Here is a 20939-nt window from a genome sequence, read left to right as displayed (position 1 = left end):
TTGGGATCCAAAGAAATCCATTTCAATTAATATGCGAGCTTCCTGATTTAAATTCACAAAAAGATTGATAGATCTAGGCAAATGATGAATTACGTACACAGACACACTCATAGCATGGCAAAAGAGTGTGCGACGACGAGTCGTACGATTTCAACACCATTTTAGCCCAAACGTTAACAAATTTGTTCACTGTAGGCTCTACACAATAACTACACATGTATGCATATAAATAAGTATTACTCATTGAAATATTAATTATCTTTCATTGATTAATGATTATCCATCATTTTTAAGTACACTAAAATAATATCGTGTATAATAGCTGTCGATTATCGGCGAATTAGGATAGAAAGGAGAAAGAGGGGAGATAAATCTGAATTTGAAACCGGTACCCATGACACAACGTACGAAATACACGGTAGCGCCAAGTATGTACCTTGTAAGTGGTACACGGTATGTACTCGTATGTACGATAGCGGAAGTGAAATGTTGAAATTTCGGATGTAGATTGTAGTTCGTACGGTATGTCGCTATTATCGATGGCGAGGAGAGGGCGTGCATTCGAGTTAATTATAATTTTCCTCTTAGGTTGATTTTTTTTCCACCTCCCCCATCATCGCAACACTTGGAATCGTATCCGCGTACATATAAAATGAAATGATAGCATCGTTTTTATAACAGGTTGTTTGGTGGAAAAAAAATCGAATCGATTGTTAAAAACCATCATTAAAAGGGCAAAATTCTAATACGGTTTAAACGACGCCGCGTACACGGTTGCAGGAAAATAAATTTAAATGAGGTGTTTGCTGCGTTTTCGATGCAGTTAACGATAACGCGTTTTATTTTTAGTAATTACCGGTAATTTTTATATCGTACGTGGTACCATATCGTGTAATGATTATTTTACCTTAAGTTACGAGGCAATTTTTTTCTCTTTTTTTTGTGCCTATGTTGCTTTGTACTTATGTATTTAGTGCGATAATATGTTAAGATTCAATTTTTTTTTTTCGAAAGTTCGGTGCAAATTTAATGCGCGGTTATGGAAAATTAATTTTTATCACGAATATAGAGTAGAACTGTGTACTAATTTCTGGCTGGGGTGAGGGAGGGGGCCAGCTTCAGAAGCGTGTTTTTTTAGTGGCGTTTTTCAGCCTTTTGTATGTTTCATATTTTCTTAAATTGGTGGTTGGATTTCATATTATGTCTATTTAAGCAACTTTTGAGCTGTTTTGGATAATTCAAAATTCTATAAAACCATGGGCTAGCTGAAATATTTTTTGTGAGAATAAAATCAGTGATTGAGTGACCGCGAGAGGTTCCCTGTAAGAAGTATTCCCTTCAAAAAAATCACGAATTTTAATTTATAATATCATTTTTGTTTGTTTTAAGCAAACATTCGGGCTCAGCAATAAAATGAAATTCGATATCTGCTTTCCATCTCATCAATGTCGATACAAAAACCATTCGAAATATTCTTTCTTCAATCAGTTTGTTCAGTATCAAGATTAATAATTCGGCGAGATAGAAAAAATGATGGAAAAATGCTAAACATGCCCAGAAAAATTCGGTACGAGAAGAAAAATTACAAAATGTGTTGAAAATATCAGTCGAAACGTTGGTGAAAACGCAAAAGCAAGCGATTTACCATTAAAATATTCACAAATATGCAAAACTATACCGAACACAGCGGGATTCGAGAAGATATTGTCGATTCGCCTTTTCAACTGTTCTGCAAAAAAAAAAAAGGGAAAAAAAGGAAACTTGCAAATGCATAATGATTTCTCTTTTCTAATCGATTCTCGTGTATAAAAGTAGCCTTATTGTTTGAATTTTTTTGAGGTTGCGATTTCGAGTGAAAAAATGATGAAAATCACGAAGTTAATTGAACCGTGTTAGAGGTGAAGAGAAGGTGAGTGAAAAACCCCTGGTTGTACTAGAATTAGGATATCTTCCGGCGGGTAATTTCAATAATTAATATTCCTTTTGATTTGTATCATTTTGGAGAACAATAACCGGCGAATGAAACGGTTACAAAGCTCGAACCGCGACATACGCGATAAGCTACCTTGTATGAGGGCTTTCATTAAAAATTTATTCGTCTGGGTGGTTCCATTCGTCTTTGCTCTCCTTCCACGTACTATTTTCCGCTTTTCATAACCGTACTACCTTTCATACGGCTGTAATTTAAATTCTAAGAAAAGTACCGAGCCATGCTTGATCATTAGACACCAAATGACAAGCCTTTTACGAGCATCTTTTTTTTTCCTCGCGTACTTTGTATGTATAATAGAACGAGCCAAGCGTGTACTTTGATGTTGGGTGCTAGAAACTCATGTGGTCGAACTTGCGGTATCTTTTAGCGAGTGAAGAAATTTCCTCGTGTTCTAGATAGGTAGACTGGTAGAGGTACCAGATTTCAGTTTTGTATGTGTTGGGTTGCTATCTAGGTACTTGAGAAAGTACCTATAGGTACCTTTTTTTAACATAAATAGTATCTGTTTATAATTTGAGAAAACATTTCGCGTATTTTTCGCAAACTCCGGTAAAATATTGAATGGAAAACATTACCGTCCTCGTCGCCGCTCTTCACTCTTGGTGCCATAATATGTACGTATACGCGGACAACTAAAAATATCAAACAACCGTAGACAAAGCAGCATTATAAAAGCATTCGCTCTCTTCATTTAGCCAGAATTTACTTCTACAATAAAGGCAAATATACGACATGGTGAAACTGAAAGGTAAACAACGTTGGGTATATAGAATCGCCGACTATTGCGGAGAAGTTTACCCCGCGGATTGGCCCTGTTTGTTATTATGAACCGTATATAGGGTGTTTCATAAGTGATAACTTTCGTTCAACGTTGTAAGCTGGCAACTTATTCTGTGAGTCGAGGTATGTACTCGTATGTTTGCCCAAAACTTCAAACAGTAAGGGCCTAGGGTTGATTCGTTTGAAATTATACTGGGTGTTGAATAAAACGTTGGAGATATTTCCACCCCTTAGATAGGGATCGAGTAGACGTACTGAAACATTATTATGATGAGTTGGGTTGCCTATCATGTGAATTGCAGGAGTTATGTACTCTGCAAAACTAAAATTTTCCAATTTTTGGATAATTTTAAATGATGGCTCTAATCGATAATATTCGAGTGGAAGAACGAAAAAAGTTGTTACTCGTATTATAAATTGCCTATCATCAAAGTTGAAGAAACAAACTTGATCCAAAATTGTCAAATTCTGCGGTGAATAGAACTTCGTTTTTCGACTTTTGAAGCAAATTTTTAAAACTCAAATCTGGTCAATATTTTAATGTATGTATTTGGAAAATCAAAATTTGATCTCATGGAGGGTACAAAGCTGAAAATTAATTTGTACTCTATTTTTGACAACCCTAATGGAATTTTAATGGTTGGGTTATTCGACGTCAATTCGATCAAAAAATTCGATTTTTGACCGAACGTCTTTCGACTCGTTCAATTTTTCTCGCGTAATCTACCCGCCCAACAACTCACAAAAAACAACACTAGTTCGCTCCCAGTCCCCTCGGGGGGGGGGGGATGGCGCTACTTTGTTGGAGGCTTCTCATTCTGTCGCTATGAAACTTGGCTCACAACTGATTTCACAGCTGGAAAAGGCATCCGAATTTGATTCAAAAACGTTCATTTAAGTTTTCAAAAATTGAAAGTTGAACTTTAAAATTGTAAGTTCAAATTTCAAATGGCGCTATAACAGCGAGCTATAATTTAAAATTACGCAAAAATTACCGTTTCAGGTTACACTATTTTCAAAATGGGCATTTTCGATGGAGAGAGCTATGCCCCCCCCCTTCAAATTTGGGCCGAAATTTTTAAAAGAAAGTATGACCGTGTGATATATCAACTGGTATGTTTTCGGAGGTGCTGAACACGAATATTACCTCAGTTTTTTGATTGAGCTTCATCCAAAGCCCCGAACACCGCTACATTTTCTTTCTCAGGGTCGAATTCCAAAAAAATTGTTTGGGTAACGTGATTCATGAAATGGTATGTTTTCAGAGATTCTGAACACGAATATGACGTATATTTTTTGATTGGGTATCATCTAAGGCCCAACTTCCCCTCCCCAGTCAAATTCCAAAAAAAAACTTTTTCAATATTGGAAATAAAAATTGTTTGGGAGACTTAGATGACGTTCAATTTGAAAAAAAATGTCATATTCATATTACCCAAACAATTTTTCTTGGAATTTGGCCCTTTTGAGGGGTCTGGGGGCTTTGGGTGAAACTCAATCGAAAAACTGAGGTCATATTCGTGTTTAGCACCTCCTAAAACATTCCAGTTGATATGCCACACGGTCATACTTTTCTTTAAAAATTTCGGCTCAAATTTGAGGGGGCATTGATCCCCGTAACGCTGAAATGAACAGCGTTACGCTGGCTTCTGAAAACTTGGGGAAAAAATAATTTCACTTTCTGACATTACCCTAGACTTTTGAAAACTTGCGAAAAATGTTGCTGATTTTCTGAAATTATGTCAGACTTGGTGAGGGGGGAGGGTCAATAAGTAAGTGCTCAAATTATACCTATTAAACTTTCAAAAATGATTTTCTGATATTTTTTCAGACTTTTTTTAAATTTGAAATTCTAAACATTGAGTTAACTCGAGCAAAAAACATATCCATGATTTAAAACTTCCTTAAAAAAAGGAAACTTTTTACACCATTTTTAAAAAAATTTTTAAATTGAAAAAAATATACCAAAAAACCAAAAATGAACGAGTTTGAAAGTTTTGTTCAAAAAAGTTTTGAAATAGGTAACCTTATGCTCTTTGATTTAGTTCAAGCATAGTTTCTTTCAATTAGGACAGTGTAAGTTCCTCATTAGTTTGATATTTTGTTGAAATTTTGAAGAGTTGAAGCAATTTCTAACATTTCAAAGTGAATTGAAATTTTTTTTAGAAACATTAACCTAACCTAACGTAATTTCTCATCATCATCATCATTCATCATTCATCATTCATCATTCATCATTCATCATTCATATATATTAAAAGAATTTGTTAAATCTGGTGACAATCCGCCAGCCTCTCCTACTGAACCGATTTTGCTCAATTTTTTTTTTAAATGTTCCTTATCACATGTAGATGTGTTATGAAGCATTTAGAATCCAAAATTATTCATTTTGAGCCCAAAAAATTAAAAATGCATTTTTTTGAACAATTTTATCTTTCATTCATATATATTAAAAGAATTTGTTAAATCTGGTGACAATCCGCCAGCCTCTCCTACTGAACCGATTTTGCTCAATTTTTTTTTTAAATGTTCCTTATCACATGTAGATGTGTTATGAAGCATTTAGAATCCAAAATTATTCATTTTGAGCCCAAAAAATTAAAAATGCATTTTTTTGAACAATTTTATCTTCGATTTGCGGCCGAATATTTTCATTTGCTAGGCATTTTCTTTATCATCGAATAGTAAACAAAAACTTAAGGCTTCGCAGCCATGTATTTATCGAATAGTAAATCCTTCTAACTATTGGACATTTTTTTAAAAAAAATGAAAAATTCGAAATAGCATTCATATTCACTTTAACCTCGAAATGAACCATCCAAAGAGATATTAAAAGAATTTGTGAAATCTGGTGACAATCCGCCAGCCTCTCCTACTGAACCGATTTTGCTAAATTTTTTTTTTAAATGTTCCTTATCACATGTAGATGTGTTATGAAGCATTTAGAATTCAAAATTATTCATTTTGAGCCCAAAAAATTAAAAATGCATTTTTTTGAACAATTTTATTATCTTTGATCTTTGGCCGAATATTCTAATTTCCTAGGCATTTTCTTTATCATCGAATAGTAAACAAAAACTTAAGGCTTCACAGCCAAGTATTTATCAAAGTAGTAAATCCTTCTAACTATCAAAAAAAAAAAAAATACTGGCAGTTTTCAACTTATCAATTGACCAGATTCAAATAATATCATAAATCAATCTGAGAAGTCAAAATTTTGGTTGAGTATGGGGATTTTAGGCCATGTTTTTTCTAAAAATTGAGATCCATGCAGAGGCAGACATCTCGATTTAATGATTTATCATGTGTAATTAGGAGATTTGATCAAAATTTGTGACTCATTGTGCCCGTTGGGGTGGGGGGGGGATGTTGAGAGTCAAATTTGAAAATTAGTTCGCCAAAAAGAGACTAGAAAAGGGTCTTAATTTTTTAAAATTTTCAAATTGTAGGTTTCAGTCTTCTGTTAATCATGACGAGAAGTTACATTTTTAAAATTTTAGCCAATTATCAATCTTGAGCCTCATAATCACCTACTCCATAGAAAACTTCAGAGACAGATTTAGGTACTTAAAGTTGGATCAGTCTCGAGATATGCGCCTTCGACTTTGACCCCCCCGCGATTATTTCTGACATTGCAATTTTGAATAAAGTGCAGATGTGGCCTTTTTATTTGATTTTGTGTACCTACCTATTTAAATAATTGTTTGAAATATTTTATCATCGGTTCTCTATATAACCTTTAGCTAATTACGAGCATGTATTTCAAAACTTTTTGATGAAAAATAGAGACTTTTTGACAATTTTTTGGCAGCAAAGTAGGAAAGGATTTTTGCAATTTCTGATGAAAAAGGCAATTCTAGGAAAAATAAAACGAGACTGACAATTTTAATAAAATGGGGTTTCTGCATGAGAGTTTCTGGCAGAAAAGCGAGACATTTGGACAATTTTTTTAAAAAACAATTTTTTGAAAAAACAACTAGGTAGGTAAGTATGTAGGTACAGTAGGTACATATGATTTTTACAATTTTTGGCGAACAGCAGAATTTTGACAATTTCGGCAGCAAGAAGAATTTTGTGAAAATTATTGGCAAAAAAAAAAAGATACTTGGCAAGTTATTTCTTGCAAATACTTACCTAAGCTGAGCTCTTAGATAGGTAATTTTGGAGAAAAAATTTTAAAGCAAAAATTAGTTAATTTTAGTAAAAATGAGAAATTTTGAGAATACCTAATAAATTAAGTAGGTATCTACACCTTTTCTCAATTTTTTTTCCAAAAAGTGAGATTTTTCACTTTGAAACATAATTATGGGAATTTTACGTTGTAAATAGAGTTTTCAACAACAACTGAGAATTTTTACAAATTTAAGGAAAAAGCAAAACTGGCTATTTCTGGAGGAAATCGCGAATTTTTCAATTAGACAAAAAATGATACTTTTTCGCAATCTTCGTTGAAAATGGTATGCATTTTTTAGTCATTGATATTTTTTCATGCAAAAAATGGGATTTTTAGGTAATTTTTAGGAATAGGAATGAATACTTCTTGATTTTTTTTGGCGAAAATTTTTTTCAGGTGAAAAGTGCGTTTTTTGGATAAACATTTTTTTTTAAAATTTCATGTTGATTATTCAAGGGGGGTTGGGCCGCGAAGCGGCCAGGGGGCGGAGCCCCCTAGTATCATTTGATTGAAATTTCAAAAAATTCAGCCAATTTTTTTATATCTCAACAAAAATAAGTAGGTATTTTTTGTTTGGTAATTTGAGGACTTGAAAAAAAGGTAGGTAGGTATAGGTACTAGGTATAGGTGTATAATCGGAGCTGGAAAAAATATTGATGATTTATCCACTCGGAAATTTTTTTTTGAAATTCTGAAAACTAGAAAAAAGTAGAGCGGAATTTTAATTATTTTTTTAGGGGTCTTATCACGAAACTTTTCCCTGCAGTTGGCCAATAAAAACGATTGCCAAAACCACTGTTTTTCGTACTCCGGCGTCTATAAGGCTCTAAATTATGTTAAATTAAGTCCAAAAATCACGATCGATAAAATTTGATTACATTCGAGTATATAATCGATTTCTTCATCGATTACAAATTGTCGATCGATCAATTTCAAGATGATTTTCACAAAATTTTTCGCAAACATATGATCGATGAACCGATTAATCAATAAACATAATGGATGGGTCTAAACCAAACTTTTTTTCAATAACGTATCGTTTAACGAATTAATTGATTTCACCATTATCGAGAATACATAACACGACTTTTTTTTCATAAGCCGACTCGACTTTGCAAGTTGTTACCCAGCAACAACGGCAATGCGCGTTTGAATGTGAACGAAACCCATTAAATAAATTTAATTACCGTCAACTGTCAGTTCGCATTTTATATTCAAATTAATTACTCGAAAGATGATTATCTTTCGTTAGCGAACTTACACGTACATGTGTGAGCAAATATATGTAATACTTATCACGGAACAATGATGATTACAAATGCGCATTCGTTAAGGGAGCTAGAGCATGATCGTAAATCTCATTCATTTGTTTAAAATGAAAAAAAAACCTCGAATAATAATAATAAAATAAAAATAACACAACGCTCGTTTGTATAAATCTACAAAAAATATGTTCACGCACAATATAATACCTAGAATACATTAAACTTACCTCTAGGTAACGTGTACGGCGCGTTTTACGTATAGGAAATTTCTAAACAATGAAAAAAAAATGTTGTTGGTAATTTTTTCCGAGCTGCAGCTGAGTCGGTCGACGGCCCGCGCAGCCGACCCGTCGAGCTTTATCAAATTATCTGAGAATTTTAAAAAGCTCTTCGCATGCTGTATTTTGAAATTTCACGCACCACTACATTTTTCTTTTATTTCGAAATCACGTAACATCCCACTCAACTTATTTTCCTACTCCCTTTCTCCCTCCCGCTTCTCTGGATTTTTTTCTTTAATCCTTTAAGACCCATTTATACGCTGCATGTGCATACGATTATACCTTAGGTAAATAAATACGTAATTAATCTGAATATTAATTTTACACTGCGTCAATTTTCTCATTATCAACTCGTTAGTGAAATTTTCAGGTCATTGTGAAGCTCGCGAGAAACCATACTCGTTCATACCTATTTACGAGTATTTTTCTCTCCCTTCGATTTATAATTTATAAAACACGTGCGCCCGTGAATCATGGAAAATTTCCAAACTATTATAATAGAATAAGAGAGGCACTATACTCGATTGTTGGCGATCGGAAATCTTACAATCAAGATAAAGACAGACGTGGGCTGTTCGTTTTAATTCAATCGTCGTGTATTCGACATTAATTTTAAATGAGTTTCGAATCGACCGATGAAAAAAATTCTCATGGTATTTCTATAGTGGAACTTTACCACGTTTGTAGAATTTTGCTTTCGTTTTAAAATAGACCGAACACAGTGACCAAACCGAAGGGTCGAAAAAGGATACAAGGATTAGGCGCAGGTATGCCTGGACTTCGAGTATGTCAAGTGAGACCATTCAAATTCTCCAATACCGACATTAATTATTCATGTGAAAAAATTCAGTACCGAGAAAATGTGAAGGTAGTAGAAGTTTACCGAAAGAAAACCCGTTCGATTGACAGTCCCTTCATTTATTTTCTTGGAAATGATTGAAATTGACGTTTTCAAATTCTACAATAAGATAAATGAACCTAATAAACACATTATTGCTACGTATTTCGTAATTCGGCATGAATTGAACAAGTAGAGCGAAAGATGAGAAGCGAAAGGGGGGATCCGGGTATTTCGCCATATTTTTATTCGAAAGATAAGTTTATTTAAATCGCGACTTTTTTATTCGATGATTTTTTTAAATGAATTTCGATTTTAAACATGTTCCACAAATTGTCTTTTTTCCTTAAATGTCTGATGAAAAATATAAAAATTCATGTTGACAAAATTTTTCTGCATATTTTTTTCCACTCTCCTCCCTCTTCCCCATTACCTACCTATCGATTTTATCCATAAATTTTCAAAATTCTATCAAAGTTGTGAAAATGAGATGAGTCGAAACAAATTTCTCAGCACCTCATAATGTTTTTGTTCTCTGTAAAAATGTTGAAAACGCATACAGATAATCAGAAGGACCCTCGAGCTTCCAGATCAGTCGGAAAATATGAAAATTGGTTTTATGAGATTCATATCATATTACTGGGAGTGGGGGTGGGAGGATTACCAATAGAGAAATTACTCTGCTTCAAAAGTGATTATTTTTTTCAGGAAGGACTATTTTAATTTTAAATGAAAAGTGACTATTTGAAGGCTACAACAGTTGAAACTCCCCAATTCATTACGTCAAATTTCAGGGAAATTTCAATTTTCAAAAATCTGCTGGAGGCTCCAGAACTGCTCAAAACGAGTCGAAACCGTTTCCGATCGATTGAAAAGGGGTCGAAAATGAGGCACTTCAACTTTTTAGGTCAAATTCGTAAATTTTTGATTTTATTCCATTTTTGGCTCAAATTCGGTTTTCAAAAAATCACCAAACGTCGAAATATCGTATGCACTTCAGAACCTGAAATTTTGTCTAGCAGGATATTTTGGTAATTTTGTGCTAAAAAAAAATCAATATTTTTCCGAAATTTTTCATTCTGTACATAACACAAATTCGCCAATAAATTCTCCCTCCCCCTGTTTGCTATCTCTCTTTCATATACAATAAATTACAATTTTATTTCGATTCCCTCTCCCTCTACGTGTATTCCCAAAGCGAAGCTTTCACGCCTGTAACCCTCGTGCACATAGGTAGGCACCAGGTAGATCTAGATAGGCATTGCGTAGGCACGATGACGAGGTTCGATGGTGATGTTAGCAAATACGCCAGCTTTTGGCACCTGCTCGGTAAAATCTATTGAAATTTCAAATCGATCAGCGCTTGTCAAAAAGGAAACTGCCACCTTTGAATAGGTGTGTGCTTAACTGCTTATACGTAGGTTACGTTAATGGTACGTGGCTGGTGGTAGTGTTCGGGGGGGGGAGTAGCACAGGGCATAGCGGCGTTATCACAATATATATTATTGTACTCGATGGTTGAATACGCCAAGTGCTATCGAACGAATCAACACTGTCCGTCGTTGGTTCCTCCACTGTGTTGTGCCCTGTTTGCGCTCTCTTCTCTCGTCTCGTAACTCTTTTCCATACCTTGGGCTATCATTAAAGCCGACAATTTTTTAATAATAGCTCGTCCGATCGCCTATCGATACCGCACGCTCTACGTGCCACGTACAATTGCACGGCTAACCTCGCGCCTATTATGCATATGTATTATAGGTAGGACACGTCAAAAGCGATAACCATCGTTTTAAATGAGATTAAAATTCTGAATAGCTCGAAAATTAATTAAATTTAACGATTGTTTAATTGCACGCTTCGATAAGTACCCAGCGCGTAGTTACGCGTATCTAGCAATACGGGACACACCAGCATCAGGCAAGAGAGCGTAGGTAAGCGTAATTTTTTACAAAAAAAAAAAAAAAAAAAAAAAAAATGCAGAGGAAAGAAACCACAACCGGACGACACGGACGTTTGTGCTGGTGCGAGATTATGTACACGCGGTACACCTCGCGTGACCAACTCAAATAAACCTCAACATTTGTCCGACACCGTAAACACTGGAACAGGAAAATTTCTGAAAAAATCTGCTCCTTTTTGTCCAGCCATAATGGTCGACGACGTAGGTACCCATTTAAATAAAACTCGCCACTTTCTACGAAAACAACGACCGCAATGCCAACAATAGGCATACGCAATCGTTAAAGAAATTAGCTGCATGAACCCCCCCCCCCTTCCCACCATTCTCTCGTTCAATCTCGTTTTCCATTTGAGCGATGAAAAAGATGAAAGCTGAGAAGGAAACGTTCCAAAAGAAGGACATGGTGAGGAGGGGTTCCGTTGCTGTTATTTTGAGCTGTAAAGTTCGAAGTACTTCGACTTGATATCCTTGTATTGTTTTTCCTCTTCATTCGCTTTCCGTGTACCTATTTCTACAGGGTGTTTCGCAAGTGATGATGATCAACATTATTTATTAATTTAGTACCGTAAGCAACGTATTCTTGCTTGGAGTCTTCGAGCTAAAAAGCCCTTTGAATTTTAATTTCACAATTTTTTGAAACATAATTTCATCACATTTGAAAGAATAACTAAAGAAGTAAGGTTACATAATTAAAAAATTTGTGTTCGAAAAAATTTCAAAAAAGTATTTTTTTAGCTCTTATCGAATTTTTATAAATGAAAGTGAAATTTTGACAAATGGGGGGGGGGCGATGGAAATTGTTGCACATTATAGCTACAGAAAGTAACTAACGACGACAAAAAAGACTAAAAAGTAACCAATTACTATGTCCGAAAATGTCCACTGGAGGAGTGGGTTGGGGGGAGCTGCATACTAAATTTTAGCTTCTAGTTTAATTTGATTCCATTTTTTCATTTTTTTTTTTTAATTTCACTCCAAATTTTATTTCTAAAATTGCCCAAAATTCAAGAAATGGGCACTGAGACCTGAAAGTCCGGCTAGTTGGATGTTTTTGTATGTTCTTTACATTTAGCTATGTTCGGATTCACAGTACTTCTATGTATTGTTAGGTAGGTGTCTAGTATAGTGCTTGTCAAAAAATTAGAACTGGGGAAAAACACATTTTTCGGACTCGTTTCTCAAGTTTTTGATCAAGTCATAAATTAGATATCAATTCAGAAGAAATTCGTCTAGCTATTTCCTATTTCATTTGAAACGAGAGGAGGGGGAGGAGGAAGTGCCAAATTTTCTCAGATTTTTTCATCGCTCGAGAGAATTCAGAATTTTCAAATTTTCAGATTTTTTCCACAATTATTATTTACCTATCATCATTTATGAAAAAATATTCAGAAATTTGAGTTTCCAAAAGAAGGAAAGAATCAATGAAAAATTTTCAAGTTTGATGGAAAATCGTGGAATTTTTCAAAATGAAGGGTGGGAGGAGGTTAAAATTTTTGTTGATTGTTTTCTTTGAATTTTACATCAAACGGACAAAAAAAACTCAAAATTCTAAAAATAAAAAATTACAAAGTTTAATTTGAAAAATGGAAAACCAAGAATATTTCTTCAAAAATATTTATTTCAATTTTTGGGAGGGCGATGGTTAAAATTTCCCAGATTTCTTTCCTTCAATTCTACTTATTCTCAAGAAATACTGGTAGGGCAACATGAAAAAGTGAGGAAAAGGCAACATATTCAGTGCGATCCTCTTGAAATACAAATTTCAATTTTTGAGGAGTGGGGAGAGGGTTCATAATTTTTTCGTTCAAAAGATTTTATGCTGAAAATTTTCAATTTCCAAGAAGGAGAGAATAAATTAAAATTTCAAACATTTATAAATTATGATAATAAGCAAGAACGTATTGGCAAATTTTGCAAAAAAAACAAACCAGACTGTTGGACATCTTGAGATATTATTTTAACCCTAGTGTTGAGCTTCTAAAAAAACTTTCACCCGAGTTTTCCAATTTCCAAAAATTTTTCATCGAAAAAAGCTGCATATTCTGGAGTAGAATTGACTTTAAAAAAACCAGACTGTTGGACGTCCTGAGATATCATTTTTACCCCAATGTTGAGCTTCTAAAAAAATTTCTCCCTAGTTTTCCAATTTCCAAACATTTTTCATCGAAAAAAGCTGCATATCCTGGAGTAGAATTGACTTTTTTGTTGAAATTTTAGGAAACGGTGCCATTGTTCCGACTTCCAAATTTCATTTTTCCAGAGTAACTACAAACTACATAATAAGTAGTCACTTGAAGTTTCGAATGGCTTGATTTTCATGTGCCCAATTTGCATCTTGCAGTAGACCGTAGGACTATCCGAACCAAAAAAAATTAACACATTTGAAAAATTTGAAAATGTTTCAAACTTTGAGCTTTCATTTAGGAAGGGTGGAAGCATTTTCCTAGAAATTTTGAATATGTCCTCTTACATCATTCTTGTTGGAGTTTATGGCCATGGTTTTTTGCGAGGCTACATCAGATTACTAAAAACGACCCTTCGTAGTACTCATTTTTTTTTGAATTTGTTCTATTTTTTTCTCTTAATAAGTAGGTAGGTATTCATGATTCCTATATTTTTCTTCGACCATTTTCTTCGCCTACTTTTTAATTCTAGGTAATCGTGCTTTCCTATAGTTCCATATTTCCATTTTTTTTAAAAATTCCATTTCACAATTGACAACTTTTCTACAACAGAGGATCAAAAAGCATAATTTTGGGAACTCTATCGTATTGCCAGGTCTTCTGGGTGTTCAGAACCAAATTTGAAAGTTGCTTTTGTATCACTTTTGATGGGATTTTTGATTGTAAACAAATTTAGTCCATAAGAAAATCTTTTTCGTGCGATTTTCACTTATAATCGAATATTTATCATGTTTTCAATACCTAATCGTAATCACTAATAAATAGTTCTAGTTTACACAGTGTGGAATTTTTTTTTAAAATCTCGTATGATGTCGTTTTATGTACGTACCTAGTACCTACTACCTAGCTATAGGTCTTTAATTCTTTATACAATTACAATGATTTTTATGAGTACGGTATGAGCCATAAGGTGCTTATTAGTTATTATCTCTGCGCCTAGTCCTACCAACTTGAGAATTCGATTATGACGAAAGAGTACATATTAAAGAGCTACGTTCAGAAATGAAAAAGGAGAAAAAGACGCGATAAAGAATGACGAGACTGAATTGGAAACCGTTGCAAAGCTCTATTATTCGATTAAAAGTTGGATTACGTCGAGATCACGATGACTTGCCGATTTTATATGTTGGTAGAGGTACATTCGTAGACATTTACCAGAGAGTCGATGGATTGGATTTATATTTGTACATGCGATTCTTTCTCGTCTGCTCTCCCAGCAATGTTACGTCGTTGTGGGATTTTTTTTTAATTCGACGTTATAGCGATTGAATGACACAAGAGGTGTGCCCGTTGCTCGAGCTCGTGTTTCGGTATTAATTTATCAACCAAAGAACCGAGTGTCTTTTGCATTTCAAGCCGTGGCAAGGACAATGAAATCGAAATGTACCTCGGGCCAGGACGCGCAGCGCGGCGCGAATGGGCGCAGATTGTGTGACCTCGATGCTGCTGTGCCTGTACTCTATAATATTGTCGACGTGAGAAGGATTTTTCCAAATGGATAATTACGCCGCCGAAGACCGAAGAAACGGTGAAAAATGAAACTGGGGTGTCATTAACATTCGTATTGCAAAGCCTGGTAGGATTTGAAAATTCTACGGTGTGAAATGCGGCGAATATCTTTGAGAGGTTCTTGTATTCGGAATGATGGCACGAATTTGAAAATATCCTCTTTTTGAGAGAAGTTTAAAATACGGATTTGGGTAATTTTGTGAAAAATAGTCTTGAAAATTGAAACTAAAGAAGGAATTTAAAAAAAAACTGGATGTGTAATCGTTTCAAGTACGTATATCATCGTTAATACATATTTGATGGATATTTGCAGACGTTTTTGCATGCGCCTTGAAGTGAAATGAAATAATTTTTTAGTTGTACTCTCCTAATCCCATCGTGATTAATATTTTAACGATATAGCCAGACACTGCAGACATTTTTTTCATCTTGTCCATAATCGAAATTATAATCTAATACAAGTACGCTCGAAAGTCTTCTTTACACGTAATTTTTTTCCAATTGCAAGTGTATTTTATAACCGGTCACAAAAACTAGTTAATTTTTAATGGGCAAATAAAAAATGAGAAGAGTATTAAAACAAATATTAAGTATGACACCTGTGAAATTTCCAAACATAATACTCTAACAAGTCTCTACCCTACGCGGAGAATACAATTCAACGATAAATGATGCACAGACATGAGCGAAACAGCTGTGCTGCAAATGTGAGATCCAGTCCAGACACTGAAATATTTAGAATCTCGATATATGTACATGTAATCTGAATACAACCATTTGTATATTTTTTAAATTGATTTCTCAAATGGAGAAAAACATGTAAAAAATTATTAATCGAATTTCAACCTACTATAAACTAGATGACTTTTTTTCTCCACTCGTTGTTAAAAGTTGGATCAATTTACCCGTAACTGACGAGTTTTTTTTGTTCATTTCACTTTACGGTTGTGTGCCGGTTATAAACAATTATTTGTCGGTAGATTCTAAAAATAAGTGTTATTCTAACGGTGCACATATGCGCGAATCGTAAAAAAGATAATTAAAAAATTGACGACAGATAAGTTATAAATACCTTCTGGTGGAGAAAAAATCGAGTACTGAAAAAAGTTGAATATGAACTCTGCAAAGGTGAACTCCAAAAAAAGTTGAGTGTTTGAACGAATTGTTTTGTAGGTTCGAAAGTAAGAAACTGAAGGAAGGTTTCTTCTGAATTCGTCGCTAAAAATTTTTCTGGGGGGAATACGATTTTTGCGTATAAGTTGAAATTTAGGATAATTCTATGAAAATTCTTCGTCTTTTTATAAAAATCAAGATGATAGAAAATTTTCGAAAATATTTGTTTTAAAAGCAAAAAAAAAATCATTGAAGAAAAATTTGTTGAATTCTTCTGAATTTTGAAAAAAAATCAGCAATTTCTGTCACTTTGAGTTGCATTGATTCAAAGGTATACTTTTTGGATATCAAGTCTGAATTTTGGGAATCTGAAAAAAAAATCAATGAATTGCCCAAATTATGTTCTTTCAAAAATGACTTTCCAACATTTTGTCTGGCTTTCAAAAACTTAAACATTTTTTTTTGAGAATTTGGAAAAAATCCTGTAAAGTTTTCATCAATCACATTTTATAATCAAGTTTCAAGCAAAAAACATCCCATGATTTGAAACTTCCCTTGGAGAGCAGACTTTACCCCAATTGTTTTATTTTTTGGAACATTTTTTGAAATTTTAAAATCCTCGAGGAAAACGGTAAATTTTGACATTTTTATCTAAAATCATATTTAGGTACTTAAGTATTTGATTTTTTTTTTCAGTTCAAAAATGCATCATTTTTTATTTTTCCAATCGAGTTTTGAAAAATGAAAAAAACAGGTTGAACAATAATTTTCAATGAATTGAAAGTCTGCATAGAGTAGACTCCAATCCAAATACTTACATATCTATTTTAAAAATTACCCCCAATTTTCAAATGAAAAAATAGAAACCAGTTATAAAAATAACCCTATAATGAATAATGCCTACACTTCGAAGCAAGCCATCTTATTATATATCTACGTGAAGTTGAAATCAATTGTTTTCCTGTTTCGTTGATTATCGTTGTATAATTTATTTGAATTAAAAAACGATGAAAACGAACGACGTTGGAATCGAGTACAGTGAAAAGGGTTCACGTTAAATGTCAGCTTATAACATTTAAGGCGTGTATATTATTACGACGCTGTAGGCAGCGAAATTAGAGGGACTGAGGAAGGTGGCGGAATGACAGAATGTAGCTGAATTGAAAATGGTGATAATCGATGGAAATTTTTTCACAAAATAAACACCAACAGGCGGTGAAATTTTGTGAAAACATTCCTCGTCACCAATTTATATAGTAAAAGCGGTTGATTATAGAGTAGGCTATCGCACAAGTGGCAAACGAGGGGGTTGCAAATGAAGGGTTATGATTATAAAATTGCGTGAAATACGTATTATACAGAAGCGAGTTAACGATTTGTTTCAACTGAAACGGAAACAGAATACGATTGACGAGCATGTAGGCTTATTTGGATTGGAATGACGTAAACAGATGGAAAAATACTTCCATATGTATAAACAACGTGACATTTTAACACAAGAATTACTTCTCGAATGGGTTTAAAAATTAATTTTCATACGAGTCGATTAACATTATGAAAAAAGAGATAGCGAAAAAAAAAAAGGTTGTACGACGAATGTATCGATATCGAATAGCGGTAATTTCCAATCGAATGATTTCATTGCTCGAATGACACGACGTGTAAAATTTATGCGGTGGTTTGGATACTAGAGAGGTGGTTATCGAAAGTATAATATAAAGCTCGAGAGTTTCTGAAGGGTTTTTCTTTTTGGTGAAAACGACAGAAGCAGAGAAAATTAGGCGTTCAGTATTGCAAATAATATCTTTGGATTTTATAGCACGTGTATTTGTATTTTGTAGCTCTATACGAGGATATAAGTTTTGTAAAACAGGGTATTTGTAGTATTGTACAATATACATACTTAGGTAGGTAGATGTACGTACGTGAGTCTCTATAGGATGTTATGGGTTTCATATAGGCTTACACGTAGGAGGTTTACATGCAGATAGAAACCGAGTATTCCTGCGGCGATGTTCCCCCGCTGTCACGACGACCGAAGAGTTTTTAACCCTTTTGACCAATGTGTACAGTTTCTAAAGATAGTCCTATAGTTGCTTGTTGAGTGATTTAAAGCTTGGTTTCCTCTTACAAGCTCACGATTCAATCGTATATTAATTTCAGTTTTTGTTTGTTTTGGGTTTTTTTTTTGCCTTGTTCCGAAGGTAGGTTTTTAGGTAGGTACACTGCTCGTGTACTGTGTGTGCAGGGGTTTAACTGGTGTTACAGTCTGAGTCTACAGGTCGATAATGCGTTGGATGTAAATTGTTGTTCTCAAATGCTTTCTAATGTACCTTCAGGAAACTCGCTATTTTTATTATGAGGGTTATTACACGATGTGTAGCATAATGTTGTAGAAACATGGAAATATTTTTTTTTCTCCGGTAGCCCTATAAGGTAGGTAGGTAGTCAAGAGGCCTAAGCGTGTGAAACAGTAACATCGGAAGCCGAATTGATTTTTTCGCGTGATTGTTACAGATTTTAGAAATGAACAAGGGTCAGGTGGATTTGAGTGTGGTAATAAATGAAGTTTTGGTAGTTTTTTGTATGCAAATCGAAGTAATATAGGTTTTTTGTAATTTTGTTTTGAAATTCGAGCTACATAGCTACCTCAGGTGTCCTTATAATTTGTTTTGAAAAATCGCTGAAAGCAATACCTGAGTGACTAAAGAGACTCTCCGTAAAAAAAAAAATGCCTGTAGAAAATAATATTTTTGTTGAAAAAAAAACAACAAAAGTGAAAATAATAAGTTGAATTTTCCTGCAGTTTTGAAAAACAAGAATTATTTCAGTCAGAATAGAAAAATTGAATAAACGAAATCTAAATTTGTTTCAATGAGTTTGAAAAATTGATTTTTCGTAAAATTGCGAAAAATCATCGAAAAATTTTCATTTTTGAAGCTTAAAATTTCAGTTTTGGGACCAGGAATTTCTATTTTGAGGCCAAATTGAAAAACATCGTAATTTTTGAGTTACATAAAGACAAAATTATTGCTCATTTCAATAGATTTATTTTTTTTAATAAATATAAAAGTTCTCACAAAATATCTAATTTTGAATTTTTTTAGCGGGGGGGGGGGCGGGGTGCAAAAATTTTAAGATTGAATTTGAAATGAAAATCGTGGTTTTTTTTTCGAGTTCACCACAAAATAGTGCATTTCGATGCATCAAAAGGATATGTGTTCGCATAAATCTTGAAAATTTCCATTTTTTGGGGCCAAAGTAAAAATCATCGTTATTGTCCAGTTCAATGCGAAATTTCACTCCATTTTATAGCAGAATCGCGCAAATTGGTCAGAATAGTTCTACTTCTGGAAATGAAAACTCACTTTTGGGGTTAAAGTAACTAAAAGTTATAATTATTTTCAAATTTTCAGCAATAAATTTCATTTATTCCATTTAAATTGAAACCGCAAAAATTTCCGAGAAAATTGCAATTTTTGATGCTACAAAATTCAAGTTTTGGGATAGAAGTAAAAATCATAATCATGTTTGAGTTCAGCACCAAATTTTATTCTTGAAAAAATTTCAATTTTAAGGGCTAAAAATTTCAGTTTTGGCTTCAATATAGGAAGAAATTATCGTTTTGAATTTTAATTCATTTCGATGAACCGTCAAGACATCTTCGGCGAGATCGCAAAAATTTACAAAAAATTCTTATTTTTAGTGCTAAGACCGGGCCAGTTTTTAAGTCAAAGTAAAAACCATAGGTATTTTTGATTCAGGTGCGAGGAGCTTTTGCGCCAAAATTCAGCACCTTGCATACCCCTCCTCCTTTTTTTAAAGCTTGATTTCTTTTTTTCAATTTATTTTTAAATGTTTGATTATCCTATGCTTAGATTTGGATCTTTTTTTTTTTTTTGAGAGGACTACTCAGAAACTGGACAAAACATTCCTCAATCAAAATTTTGATGCTCAATATTTTGAATCTGGCATTGTGATAACGATTTCAGATTCAAGTTCCAATGTTGTAATAATGATTGTCGATAATATTAATTATGAACGACTCGGGAACTAACACCAAGATTCAAATTTCGAGTAATTTCAGTGATACTTTCGTGCAACGTGGTACACGCATTTTAGCAAAATTATCGTGAAATTAGCAACCGCAACAACTCCGCTAATTACATAATTTTGATTTCTGTTAACGTTTCGTATAGCGTTGTTTGCTAATGAGCGTGTTGTTGCCTACTGTACTAAAAATATCAAAACGAACGCTGCAAGTTGAAATTTTACGCCGGTAGCGTTTCACTTAGGTATTCTTTGTGGTACACCGGTGACTCTTAATTACGGTTTTTCGGGGATAATGGGAAGGGTGTCGAGTAGAGAGGGTCCTCCAGAGACGCTAAGATAAAAGTAAGAGAGCGTCAAAACACGACTGTGGGATACCTAATTCGCGTGAAAGGAATTTTCATTGTCGTGCGTCGAGCTGAAAGAAAAACCAAACGGATGATTTACTTATGGAAAATGCGAGTCTGGGATTGTATGAACTTTGAATTAGAATTTTTTCTGGTTGTTGATGGAAAACAACTACGAGTATATAAGGATGATAGCGAATGAGCCGTGAGGGAAATTTAAATTGAGCTGAGGGTTTCTGATTGTATTGTGCACGTACTCAAGTATCAAGTACGAGTACCGATGTATTGTTGTATTGTATTATAGACGTGTAAGGTGTTTCTGTTTTCTTCATCTTTAGATAGTGCTCGTGTCTTGTCGTTTTTAACATATAGTTACCTAAGACGAGCATCTCAAAATGATATTTTTAGAAACGATCGTGATTGGTCATAAATTATCAGCACTTTCG

The 20939-nt window shown here is 33.9% G+C and overlaps 1 protein-coding gene across 2 annotated transcripts in view; it reads left to right on the top strand.

Annotated features, from left to right (window-relative positions):
* Positions 1-20939, top strand: part of LOC135845095 (growth factor receptor-bound protein 14-like) — a 177477-nt gene that overhangs the window by 73095 nt on the left and 83443 nt on the right. The gene's annotated exons all lie outside the window — the stretch shown is intronic.

The sequence above is a fragment of the Planococcus citri genome, chromosome 4 (assembly GCF_950023065.1).
Source record: "Planococcus citri chromosome 4, ihPlaCitr1.1, whole genome shotgun sequence".
Lineage (NCBI taxonomy): Eukaryota > Metazoa > Arthropoda > Insecta > Hemiptera > Pseudococcidae > Planococcus > Planococcus citri.
Note: the sequence above shows the minus strand (reverse complement) of the source record. Positions and strands in the feature narration are given on the sequence as shown.